Below are 14508 nucleotides of genomic sequence, written 5' to 3'. Positions count from 1 at the left end.
TAAAGATCACCCTATAGTTTTTTGGTCTGGCACAAGGTCCGGTCTTCGACCATGCTATGCAACCACCGTTCTTACGGATGACACCCGATTTGGTTCAGGTGTCCTAATGAATTCTGGTGAATTCTTAGGATTTTACGTTCAATGGTAATGAACGCATTGAAAATAGGTTTTCAGAAAACAAATCGGTTTTAATTTGATCAAAATATTTTCTCGTTCAAGCACGAGTTTAGATATCATCGAATTCCATGAGTTTGTAATTCTCAATCTTTAAAGTCAATCTCAAGGATTGAGTAATATCAGGCTTAAAAGCTGATTTTTAATCTTTAAGGAGATTATCCTTTCTGGGGGTCTGATTCATTAGTCTTATCAAGCTAATTTGCACGGTGCCCTCCCCATTTTACGAGATAGATCCTCTCATGGTTAGGATAAGTCTGACCACTTGGCGCCCTGTTTGATGCTGAGGTCCATGGATTTCCTGCTGATTTTAGAGATGACTTTTCTAGATTTTTCGTCAACCTACAGCTGGTCTGGACGACAACTTCTTGACCTAAATCAAGAAGCGCGTGTCTTTTTTGGAAGACTTTACTTTCTTTTAATGATGGAATTGATTCATCGTGTAGATCCATCTTTCTTTCAAATATATTACAGTAAATTGGGTAAAACTGATTAGTTTAGTCCCAAGCAAAAGTACCTGTAATAATCTTGTACAAACATATGTGATATGTGTTTTAAATAACTTGGTAAATTCTTCCCACACTTAGCTTTTATTTATTTTTTTCTTTGTATTTTTGTTCTCCTCTATTCCATTTTAAATGAATTCTAACGTTTTGGGTTGTTTCTCCATTTATGTTCTCTCCGAGGTAACAATATTTTCGGTATTAACACCTAGTTTTATCGTTCATAAATATGTATAAACATGATTTTGAATTCATTTAGTTGAAAAATTTTCAAATTTTCACAAAATTTCGCAATTAAACTAAGTGTAAACCCGAGAGAATTTATAACCCTTCCCCACACTTGAGATCATGCAATGCCCTCATTTGCAAGAAATCAGTAAAAATTTAAATTCACGAGGGTGATTAGTGTAGAAAAATGATTAAAAATACCGAGTTTGCAAACATATTGTTTTATATCATATTTGATATTTTACGTCTTGTCGTTAAAATTAGTAGCTTTTGCTGAACTTTAATGTCAGTCTTTGAAAATGCGTTGTTTTACCCTGTTTTGTACATAAGATAAACTACAAACATATAATATATATATATATATATATATATATATATATATATATATATATATATATATATATATATATATATATATATATATATATATATATATATATATATATATATGTATATATATATATACATATATATATATATTTATAAAACCTTTATTTATTTAAACAATTCAAATGAATAATTTTTTAAAATTTTGTTTCCTTTTACTTTAGGTAGTTTCGGTATGTTTACCTAGTCCGTCCCTCCACAAAATTTAAAATTTATCGTTTTTAAAGCGATTGTTTTAAAAGTAAAGATTTTTTGTTTTTTTAATTTTTTTGGTATACTTTAGATCAATAAAATTAAAAATAATGATAACAAAATTTTTCGCCCCGCCCTTGGTTAAAGCAATTTCGGTTCCATGACCTAGTCTTCAACTTACGATGAATTTTAGAAATCATTTTTTTAAACTTAATGAAATAAAGTAAATTTTGTTTTTAAATTCACACAAAACTTAAATTGAAAAAGCGTATTAATTTCATACAAAACCTACAAAACAAAAATTCAGAATGGGGGGAGAAAACTAGTTCTTTAGTGTCTGCTAGTGGAAAAGACCAATCGGATTCCATTCTCGAAACTACACGAGAACAGAACAACTAACTCTAGACAACGTTTTCTCTTTAGAACATTTGAATCTCCCCATACTTAGGTAGCTGTAGTGTCGAAATTGTGATTAACTTCATCGTCAATTTCTTTTGGACCATAATCAAATTGCATATCTGTGACTTTTGCTTTAATCCATTGGTCTGATTCCTGTGTAACATCCACAAATTCAACTAGTTTCGTCTTTTCTTTAGGCGATAGATTGGATACTAACCGGTTACATAACTTAAAGTTCCCCTTGGTTCTAGCATCGTGAATCCGTTTAATAAGTTTCTTCATTGAACTGTTAATTACGGAGTCATTTAATTTCGTATCAACAACGGGGTTCTTTGTTATCAAGTCATCATTAGGTGTTACTTCATCTTCCCCACACTTAGGCGTTTTATTATTGTTAAGCACTACCGTTGGAGTTGGTAAAACAACATGGTTCTTACCATTCGTTTTTGTTGGTTCAACGGTTTTGGTTGGTGGAGATTTAGACTTTCGACTCACAAAGGTGATCGATTTTTCACCATCACTAAGTGTCATTCTACCCTCTCTTACATCAAATAACGCCCTGGAGGATGCTAAGAATGGTCGACCTAAAATTAGAGGAATGTTTGTGTAGTGACCCGAACTTTTCCATGTTTATATATATTAAATGAAATTGATTTTTACATGATTAAGTTTTTCCAACATGTTAAGCAATCAAACTTATTAAGAATTAATTATTTGAAATGAGTTTCATGTAGACAATTGACCACCCAAGTTGACCGGCGATTCACGAACGTTAAAACTTGTAAAAATGACATGACGATATATATATGGATATACATATAGTTAAAATGAGATTATGATAAGTAAGTATCTCCATAAGTATATTAACAATGAGTTATATACATAAAAATGAGACTACTAAGTTAAGAAACTCGAAACGATATATATAACGATTATCGTTATTACAACGTCTTACTAAATACATATGTATCACATTAAGATATTGTTACATTATATTTAACATGATAAAATGATAATTATATATATCATTAAGTATGTTAACAATGAACTACATATGTAAAAACAAGACTACTAACTTAAGGATTTCGAAACGAGACATATATGTAACGATTATCGTTGTAACGACATTTAAATGTATATATATCATATTAAGATATATTAATATATCATAATATCATGATAATATAATAATTTAACATCTCATTAGATATAATAAACAATGGGTTAACAACATTAAATAAGATCGTTAACTTAAAGGTTTCAAAACAACACTTACATGTAACGACTAACGATGACTTAACGACTCAGTTAAAATGTATATACATGTAGTGTATTTAGATGTATTAATATACTTTTGGAAGACTTTAAGACATATATCAAAACACTAATACTTAACAAAAATGGGTACAATTACATTCCCATTCTTTTTTCATCAAGAATTCTAGTCGTATTCATACCCGTATTATACACAGCTTCTAGACGTACTTACTGTGGGTATATACCAATAGGAACTAGCATGGGATTCCACTCTTGATTATGTCATGTATGACTAATCAATTTTAACTTCTATCATGAACTAGTCAACTAACTAGAACTCCTTTTAACCCCACTCACCACTCACCACTCACCACTTACCACTCATCATTCACTCCATTTCACTTCCAATTCTCTTTCTAATTCTCTCTCAACACACACACACACACATACTTATGAACGAATTTTTCCAGTAGCTAATCATCATCTTCATCAAAAATTACTTCAAGAATCAAGCTATAATCATCTTAGGAAGAACACTTCAAGAACACTTCAAAAATCCTTTCAAGTTTACTAGTTTACATCCAAGCTTTCTAATCCATTCCAAGTAATCATCTAAGATCAAGAAACCTTTGTTATTTACAGTAGGTTATCTTTCTTATTCAAGGTAATATTCATATTCAAACTTTGATTCAATTTCTATAACTATAAACTATCTTAATTCGAGTAAAAATCTTACTTGAACTTGTTTTTGTGTCATGATCCTACTTCAAGAACTTTCAAGCCATCCAAGATCCTTTGAAGCTAGATCATTTCTTGTCACTTCCAGTAGGTTTACCTAATAAACTTGAGGTAGTAATGATGTTCATAACATCATTCGATTCATATATATAAAACTATCTTATTCGAAGGTTTAAACTCGTAATCACTAGAACATAGTTTAGTTAATTCTAAACTTGTTCGCAAACAAAAGTTAATCCTTCTAACTTGACTTTTAAAATCAACTAAACACATGTTCTATATCTATATGATATGCTAACTTAATAATTTAAAACCTGAAAACACGAAAAACACCGTAAAATCAGATATACGCTGTCGTAGTAACACCGCTGGCTGTTTTGGGTTTGATAATTAAAAACTATGATAAACTTTGATTTAAAAGTTGTTCTTTTGGGAAAATGATTTTTCTTATGAACATGAAACTATATCCAAAAATCATGGTTAAACTCAAAGTGGAAGTATGTTTTTCGAAATGGTCATCAAGACGTCGTTCTTTCGACTGAAATGACTACCTCTTACAAAAATGACTTGTAACTTATATTTCTGACTATAAACCTATACTTTTTATGTATAGATTCATAAAATAGAGTTCAATATGAAACCATAGCAACTTTATTCACTCAAAACGGATTTAAAACGAGGAAGTTATGGGTAAAACAAGATTGGATATTTTTTGATTGTTGTAGCTACGAGAAATAATGTAACAATTCTATACAAATCATAACTTAACAAACTTATATTGTATTATTCATGTATTCTAATATATATTATGTAATCTTGGGATACCATAGACACATATACAATGTTTTGACATATCATATCGACCCATCTATATAATATATTTTGGAACAACCATAGACACTCTATATGCAGTAATGTTGGAGTTAGCTATACAGGGTTGAGGTTGATTCCAAAATAATATATATAGTTTGAGTTGTGATCTAACCTGAGGCTTGTATTTACTGGGTCGTGGATTGATCCAAGATAATTTATATTTATTTATTTCTGTACATCTAACTATGGACAACTAGTTGTAGGTTATTAATGAGGACAGCTGACTTAATAAGCTTAAAACAATAAAACGTATTAAAAAATGTTGTAAATATATTTTGAACATACTTTGATATATATGTACATATTTGTATAGGTTCGTGAATTGACCAGTGGCCAAATCTTACTTCCCGACGAAGTAAAAATCTGTGAAAGTGAGTTATAGTCCACTTTTAAAATCTAATATTTTAGGATCAGAATACATGCAGTTTTATAAATGTTTTACGAAATAGACACAAGTAAATGAAACTACATTATATGGGTGAATGATCGAAGCCGAATATGCCCCTTTTGCTTGGTAGCCTAAGAACTAGTAAACCGATCTACTAATTGACGCGAATCCTAAAGATAGATCTATTGGGCCTAACGAACCCCATCCAAAGTACCGGATGATTTAGTACTTCGAATTCATTTTTATCATGTCCGAAGGATTTCCCAGAATGATAGGGGATATTTTTATATGCATCTTGTTAATGTCGGTTACCAGGTGTTCACCATATGAATGATTTTCATCTCTATGTATGGGATGTATATTGAAATATGAAATCTTGTGGTCTATTATTACGATTTGATAAATATATAGGTTAAACCTATAACTCACCAACATTTTTGTTGATGTTTTAAGCATGTTTATTCTCAGGTGACTATTAAGAGCTTCCGCTGTTGCATACTAAAATAAGGACAAGATTTGGAGTCCATGCTTGTATGATATTGTGTAAAAACTGCATTCAAGAAACTTATTTTTGATGTAATATATTCTTATTGTAAACCATTATGTAATGGTCGTGTATAAATAGTATATTTTAGATTATCATTATTTGATAATCTACGTAATGCTTTTTAAACCTTTATCGATAAAATAAAGGTTATGCTTGTTTTAAAAATGAATGCAGTCTTTGAAAAACGTCTCATATAGAGGTCAAAACCTCGCAACGAAATCAATTAATATGGAACGTTTATAATCAATATGAATGGGACATTTCAGTTTGAGTCCTCTTCTATGTCAATGACAATAAATTCAACTAAAAAGATTAAATTACCCACTTGAACGGGTAGGTTGTCAGTAATTCCAACTGGGTGCCTAATGGTTTGATCAAAGAGTCGGACACTCATCTCTGTTGGACTTAACTCACCTACTCCTAATCTCTTATATAATGAAAGAGGCATAACACTCACACTCGCACCTAAATCTGCTAGTGCATCATACATGACACAATCACTAAGTAGACAAGGAACAATAAATTCACCCGGATCACCCAACCTGGGTGGAGGTTTTGGTGGAACTGTCTTCACCGGGTTTATCTTTACGGTTTTTATTTCTTGCACTTTCTTATTCTTTTTCTTCTTTCCAGAGGTATTACAAACTTTATTACCTATCACTTGCTCATACTCAACTCCTTTTCTTGGAAATGGGATGGATGGTCTGTAGGGTGCCACCACTGGCTTTACATACTCGAGTGGTGGTGGTGTTGTAACTTCTTCATTGTTACTCACATCTAAAACCTTCCCATCTTCTGATGATGGTTTTTCAGAATTTGTTGATACCATATTAACATTCTCATTCCGAGGATTTACTTCAGTATTACTTGGTAGCTTTCCTTGTTCCCTCTCACTCATTATGCTAGCAAGAGTACCTACATATTTTTCTAGATTTAAAATGGAAGCTTGTTGAGTTATTAATGACTGATCAAACCTCTCATTTGTTTGGGTTTAAGATGTAATAAATTGTGTTTGAGATTCCATTAGCTTTGCCATCATTTCTTCTAGATTTGACTTTTTCTCTTCGGTTTATTGTGGTGGTTTATACAAGCCAGGTCTTTGTTGATTGAAAGTGTTGTTTTGAGTTGGTTGGTTATTCAGACCTTGTTGGTTGTATGAGTTATTGTTGGGTCCATTTGGATTGTAAAGAATGTTTTGATTTCGATTGAAGTTTGGCCTTGGAGGTTGATAATTATTTTGATAATTATTTCCCGGTCTTTGGTTCATGTAGGAAACATTCTCACGTTGTTCCATCGTTTGCTCGATATGACAATCTTTTGTTAAGTGTGGTCCACCGCATTGCTCACAACTGATTCGTATTACGTGAATATCTTTATTCATCTTTTCCATTCGTCTCTCGAAAGCATCTATTTTTGTGGAAACGGAATCAAAGTCATGGCTAGAATCGACTCTAGCCGCTTTAGATGAATGAAAGATATCTTTTTCCTGGTGCCACTCATGCGAGTGGGAGGCTGTGTTATCAATAATCTTGTGAGCTTCGGTTGCGGTTTTCTTCATAATGGAACCACCAGCTGTTATGTCGATGTCTTTTCGTGTAGCAATGTCACATCCTTGGTAGAATATTTGTACTATTTGATAAGTGTCTAAGCCATGTTGCGGACATCCTCTCAACAACTTTCCAAATCTTGTCCATGCCTCATATAATGTTTCATTTGTCTTTTGCGCGAATGTAACAATTTCTCCTTGAAGTCTCACGGCTTTTGATGCCGGAAAGAATTGTTTAAGAAATTTTTCAACTAAGACATCCCATGTGTCAATCGCCCCTTCAGGTAACGATTCTAACCAATCTTTGGCTTCTCCCTTTAAAGTCCAGGGAAATAACATGAGATAGATCTGTTCATCCTCAACTTCTCTGATTTTAAATAGAGTACAGATCCTATTAAAGGTTCGAAGATGTTCGTTTGAATCTTCTTTTGGCGTACCACTATATTGGCATTGATTAGTTACCATGTGTAGGATTTGTCCTTTAATTTCATAATCTGGCACATTAATGTCTGGCTTAATAATGGCGTGACCTTGGCCAGTGCGTGTGGCTCTCATTCGATCTTCCATACTTAGAGGTTCTGTTACTTCCATAATTGAAATTTTTGAATACGAATCACTAGAGGATTCTGATTTAACGGTTTGTGGTTCAGGAGAAATGATTAGTCGTTCAGGATCTTGGAATTGTCCTTGAATATCCTCCGGGTTCTCGGTAGTGAATTCGGGTTCAAAAAATGGATTATCGGAAATTTGAAATGGAGTACTTGGTCGACTAGATGACGATTCTAAAGAAAAATCAACGACAATATTGGCTAGATGTCTTGATCGAGTTACAGGTGGTGAACGTATGAAAGGTGAAGAACGTTTTACTCGGTGCATTCACTGAATATCCTATTAGTTATAAAAATAAAAATTATATAAGTTATCAAATTAATAGACTTTTCTAATTTTGCCCACGTTTCGAATAGCCAATAGATGCAGCAGGTAGCCAGGACCCTTTAAATCGGAAGCTCGCAACTCGCCACTAACAAATCCAACTATTACTACGAACCAGAAAATTTTGGATGTCTATCAATTTAACCACTTAAAATAATTTTTCGTTTTGAATTTTTAGAGAAGAAATAGAAAATTCTATGTCCTAAAAACTAGAGCGTCGAGAAATAAGAAAGAAAAATAGCGAGTCGGAAAACGTCGAAAAATAAAGGTCGAAAAATAATAAAAATATTGTTGCGCGTCAAAACTTAAAAGTCTAAAAACTAATATTAAAAGTTGCGTCTAAAGGTATTAAAGCTTAAAGGAATTCTATATCCAAAACGGCAATAACTTAAAAAGTACTAAAATCTTAAAACGGCGTCGCAAAATTCTAAAGCACCTAAATCTTAGTCTAAAGAAAAAGCACTTAAGGGATTTTACGGCAAAGCCTAAAAATATAGAAATAAAAATAAACTATGGCAAAATACTAGATTAAAACTAATTACGAACGAAAAATACAAATTATGTATTAAACTAATAAAAAGATATGAAATATAAAAATAAAACTTAAAGTTATAAAAATACAATTTTTATAAAAATATTATTTTTATATTATTTTGTTATAAAAGTATTAAGTTTTAAAATTTATTAAAACTAATAATTCTTAAAATTACTAAATATAAATTAAAACTAATTAAACTAATTAATATTAAAATTAAACCCTAATAATAATTATTATTATAAAATTAAAACCCTACGTAATTATTGTAGTATAAGGTTTCTGGCATGTCAGACAGTCTCATGCGATCGCATGAGTTCATGTGTCTGGGCCATGCGATCGCATGGGTATGGATACCAGGCCAGTTTGTTGGGCTGCTACAGTGTTCGGCCCGAATACTTTTAATATTTTTTTTTTCTGAGTTTAATTTTTTGATTTTAATTTATATAAAAAATTATATTTAAAATTCTAAAAATAAAAATATTTTTTAATTTTATATATCTTAAAAATATATATATATATATATATATATATATATATATATATATATATATATATATATATATATATATATATATATATATATATATATATATATATATATATATATATATAGTATTTTTTTTATGATTTTATATAAATACAAAATATTTTTACAAAATTAGAGATAAGAAATATAGCGTAAAAATATAGCGTTTTCGCCTGATCCCCGGCAGCGGCGCCAAAAACTTGATGTGCGAGCGGAGGTGTACGAAATAATATTATATTTTTTTACTACGAAATACTATTAAAAATTACACAAGTTTTATTTATTTATGGAATATACCTAAACCTTGCTACAACACTTATAGGCAGTGTACCTAATCGTAGAGTAGTGTAGTTTTTAATAAGTCCGGTTCGTTCCACAGGGACCTAGCTGAGTTTAACGCTATATTTTAAAACTATATTTGTATGTATATATATATATATATATATATATATATATATATATATATATATATATATATATATATATAAGTAGTAATATTATAATAAAAGGGGGGTTTACCGTTTAATGACCGGTTTATCGATTTTAAATAAAGCGTAAAGATAAATGACGATAATTAAAATGCGTAAAATAAATAACAATGACGAAATATAAAATTGCGAATAATAAAATGACAGTAATTAAAAGTATGATGAGAAATACAATAAAACAATTATGCTTATTTAAACTTCCGTAATCATGATGTTTGACGTTTTGATTTTAATTTATTTATCTGGGTTAATTGTCCTTTTTCCTGGATTTATTTGATACCTATCTGGTTTTTGTCCATAATAGTCCATCGGTCATAATTATAAAATGCCGGTCAAATTAACCTTATTCCCGAAGTCAAATATTCCAACTAATTAGGGATTCTAACTGTAACAAGGTTTTAATACTTTGTTTAATGATTACACCAGGTTATCGACTGCGTGTAATCCAAGGTTTTATTACTTTGTTAACAATTACACCAATTATCCTTGTATGTAATCCACCCCTGTTTTAATGAGATATGAATATTAATTTACCCACTTGATCAGAATGAATAATCAATTACCCAACCCAAATAATTAATTAAATGATCGTAAAAGATGTCGTAAAAACGTCACTAAATAGGACATACATAATCATTTTAATAATTATTAGATTAACTAAATTGAAGATAGGTTCGACAGGTTCCAATGAGTTGTCGCTCAATTAGACAATACCCCCTATTTATTAATAGTCATAGTCCAATGTCCATAAGTGTCGGTCTTTTGTCCAAACCTTAATTATGGTACAAAATCTAATAACCCTGCCTTAATATTTAGTCTAACATCACGATTACTTTGGCTCAAATAAGCATAATAATAACTTAGCTACGAGATATTAATTTAAAAAGGAAGAACATAGCTTACAGTGGTGATTAATTGCGTAGCGTTACCCGGACAGAGTTCCGACTTAAAACCCGTAAAACATTCCTTACAATAACCCAATTATTATTAAACTTAATTTAAAATTAAATTTATAATTAAAAATATAATTATGATTACAGAGGAGAAGAAGAAAAAGGTATATATTACTCGTCAATTCGCTGGCCTTTTATAGATGTGAGCTGATTTTGGGATCCATGCGATCGCATGGGTTTCCTTTGTTATTTCCATGTGATCGCATGGACAGGCTGGCCAGCATACATTACTTTGTTTTCTAGTTTTGCCGACGTTTTATTATATATAATATAATATATATATATAATTTTAAGAATTATTTATATATTATATTATATTATATTATATTTATGTGAATAGTTGACTTGTCATTTTTGTTCCGTTGCGTCGCGCGTTGATAGTTGGTTTATGTCCCGGTTTCGGATTTTCGAACGTCCTTGCGTACTATTTAATATCTTGTACTTTGCATTTTGCGACTTGTACTTTTGTAATTTTGAGACGTTTCTCATCAATATTTCGAACCACTTGGATTGTACTTTGTACTTTTTAGCTTTTTGGTCATTTGCATCTTCAAATCGTCGTTTTCTTCTTTTGTCTTCGCACTTATTTATTTAAACGAATATTACATAAAAATAGAACAATTACAACTAAAAGCTTTACATATTGGAAAGATATTGTGCCTAATTATATGTTCATTTAGAGCACTATCAAGGAGACCAAGGACAAATACACGGACCAAACCCTATATTCAAAGAATCCAGATAATTTCGGATCCGATGAAATCTTTAGAGAATACCCTGCTCCGAAGTCATGTTAAAATCTTGCGGAAAAATTTTCCTTACCTACTTTCGAACTTAGAAATTTCAAAATATCATCATAAATATCTTCGATACTTCTGAAGATATTTTTATAAATATTCTCGTCCGAAATTATATACCTCTTCGTGCTATCTGTAATACATTGTATTGGAAATTTCTGTAAAATCTAAGTATAAACTATGAAAGAATTCTGAAGTAGTGTTGGGAACTGAAGCATGAGTTAGTATAATATAATGACACTTGATCAACGTGATTATATTACAGCAAGTCATGTTGAGTTTCTAAATGGAACGTGATGATTCACAGATCATAACGTCATCATGTGCCATGTTACATAACTCTTTCATTCTGCTTAACTTCAGAACATATCAAGAAAGTATATTCTTGATAGTTCTATTCTCAGTGATTCTGGTAATTTGACAAATCAAATCGTGTTATTACGTTCTTTCTTGTTTAGAACATGAAGTTCATTCGAAACTCCATACTTACGAATTCTGGACCATTACTCGCTTTATTAAAGGTCGAAAAGAGAATAAAAAGGCAAAGAGCTCCAAAATGTAAGAGAAAATATAAAGCCCAATAACAACACGGAGGTTACAAACCGTGGATATTAATACGAATAGCAATATAAAGACACGGTAGAATTAAGAATAGTATCACCTCAAGGTAATAGTAGAAGTAAACAGATTTTTCTGGTAGAAGATTGAAAAGAAGAAATGATAACTAGAAAAATATCAAGGATTAGAACGGGATTAAGCATTTTCACAATCTTTTAGATGTATGAACTAAGAAAGAAAGTATAGGAATGGTGAAAATAGTGAAATGGAAAAGTTTAATTTATAATGGAAATATCAGACAGAGCAATCAAGACAGATGTTCGCATTTAATTAAAGAGATCTTAATTTCCTTATTCGCCGAAGAAGCAAATCTGTTAGACTTCGAAGATTTTCTTTATATCCCTTGAATTCCGGAATTCAGCCAAGACAATGTCAAAAGCTAAGACGCACCTTATTTTCTAAATTCAAACGTGACTACGTCAAAAGTTATGACGAATCTTTATTTCATGCATTTCACTCTTTCGTGATAACTTCACTCGTACACTTCGAGTAATCGAATTATTTTATCCTTATTACTCAATGGTAATAAAACTCTATGTATCAACTCATTTTCGTCATACTAACAATCTTATTGTTAGCCATGAAGACCTCGTTCAAATTTCGGGACGAAGTTTCTTTAACGGGTAGGTACTGCGATGACCCGGAAATTTTCGACCAAATTTAAACTTAATCTTTATATGGTTTCTACACGATAAGCAAAGTCTGTAATATTGAAATCTCAAAAACTTTGAACTGTGTTCATATACTCAATTGACCTTTGACTTCTCTCGACGATTCACGAACAATTAATTGTAAATAGCTATGTGTGATGTATATATGAATAACTATACATGTAAATATTTATATATTATAAATATACTAATAAACTATTATATGATGTAGTTTTTTTTATGAAATAAAATTTAAACTTGTTATTTAAAATTGCTTATTTAAATATAGAGAGTAGATTGAATATACATAATTTTTTAATGCTAACAAAGTATTTAATGTTATACTTTGAGATAAATTGTTTCAATATACTTAATTAATACATTTATTTACTTAATATTTAAAACATAATTAAAGATATAGTAGTTGAAGTATCTAAATATATATATATATATATATATATATATATATATATATATATATATAAATATATATAAAAATGAGATACATAATTATTAATTGTATGTATATTGTCATATATATAAATATTAAATATTCAAAGTATGTTATTATATATATATATATATATATATATTATATGATAATACATAACTAATAAATTATAATATTAATATATTAAATGTAATTACAAGTTGTAAATATAGATGTATTAGTAATAGTATTATTACTTTCATTATTACTACAAATATTAATATCAATATTAGTATTACTAATATTATTACTAGTGTTATTGTTATATTTAAAATTAATTGGGTTATGATTATAGAAATAAAAATGTCAAATATAAATGTTATTATAAGAATGACAAAAACAATAATTTTAGTTATTTTTATGATTATTATTATCATTATTACTTTTAGTCTTATTATTATTACTAGAAAAAATTTGACCGAGCGTTGCTGCGGTTGTATTCGGCGCGCGGTCGAATTTGAATATACCTTGTTTGGTACCTAATATATCTAATAGGTTGGGTTGTTTGTTAGACGTGTATGTATATGTATGTAATTTAGCCCAAAATATTTAATTTTTTTAACGATATCCGTTTCGCGTATAGTTAGTCACGTTGTGTTCGTAAAATTAATTCGAGTTGAAAGGTGGTCTCGGAAAATTTTAACTCGCACTGAGCGTGAATATAGGGCCCGTTATTTAGTGTTTTTTTAACGATGTCCGTTTCGCATATAGTTAGTCCCGTTGGGTTCGTGAGATTTTTTCGAGTTGAACGGTGGCCTTGGAAAAATTTAACTCGCACCGAGTAAGAAGATGGGGCCCGTTATAAATTTGGGTGGAATAATTTTTTTTATTTTAATAAAATTATATATTTACATTTTTTACCCCTGAAAAAGTGTAAAGTTGAGGGGGCGATGTGTAAATTGTGCGAAAGTTGGGGGGCTCTTTGTAGTGTGAACGCAAATTCAAAACAACATTGCGTTATAACTGAAACGACCAACAACCCCATGACATTTAGTATATAGGGGTAATTATTATTATTGAGTTTATTTAGATAATACTATTAGTATTATTAGTATGTTAATTATTATTAATAAAATATCAATATCAATATTATTATTATTAATATAATAATTAATTATTAAAATTAAAATGATATATATAAAAAGAAATCTATCACGCGTAATTGGTGTTACATATCATAATCTGTATTATTATTTTTTTAACTTCTTCTTCACTTTCCTGGTTACCTGTGATATTCTGTCTGATTTCCTTTCCCTTATTAGTCGATCAATCCACATTTAAAA

The sequence above is a fragment of the Rutidosis leptorrhynchoides genome, chromosome 3 (genome assembly GCF_046630445.1).
Source record: "Rutidosis leptorrhynchoides isolate AG116_Rl617_1_P2 chromosome 3, CSIRO_AGI_Rlap_v1, whole genome shotgun sequence".
In the NCBI taxonomy this organism is placed as follows: domain Eukaryota; kingdom Viridiplantae; phylum Streptophyta; class Magnoliopsida; order Asterales; family Asteraceae; genus Rutidosis; species Rutidosis leptorrhynchoides.
This window is presented reverse-complemented; position numbering follows the sequence as displayed.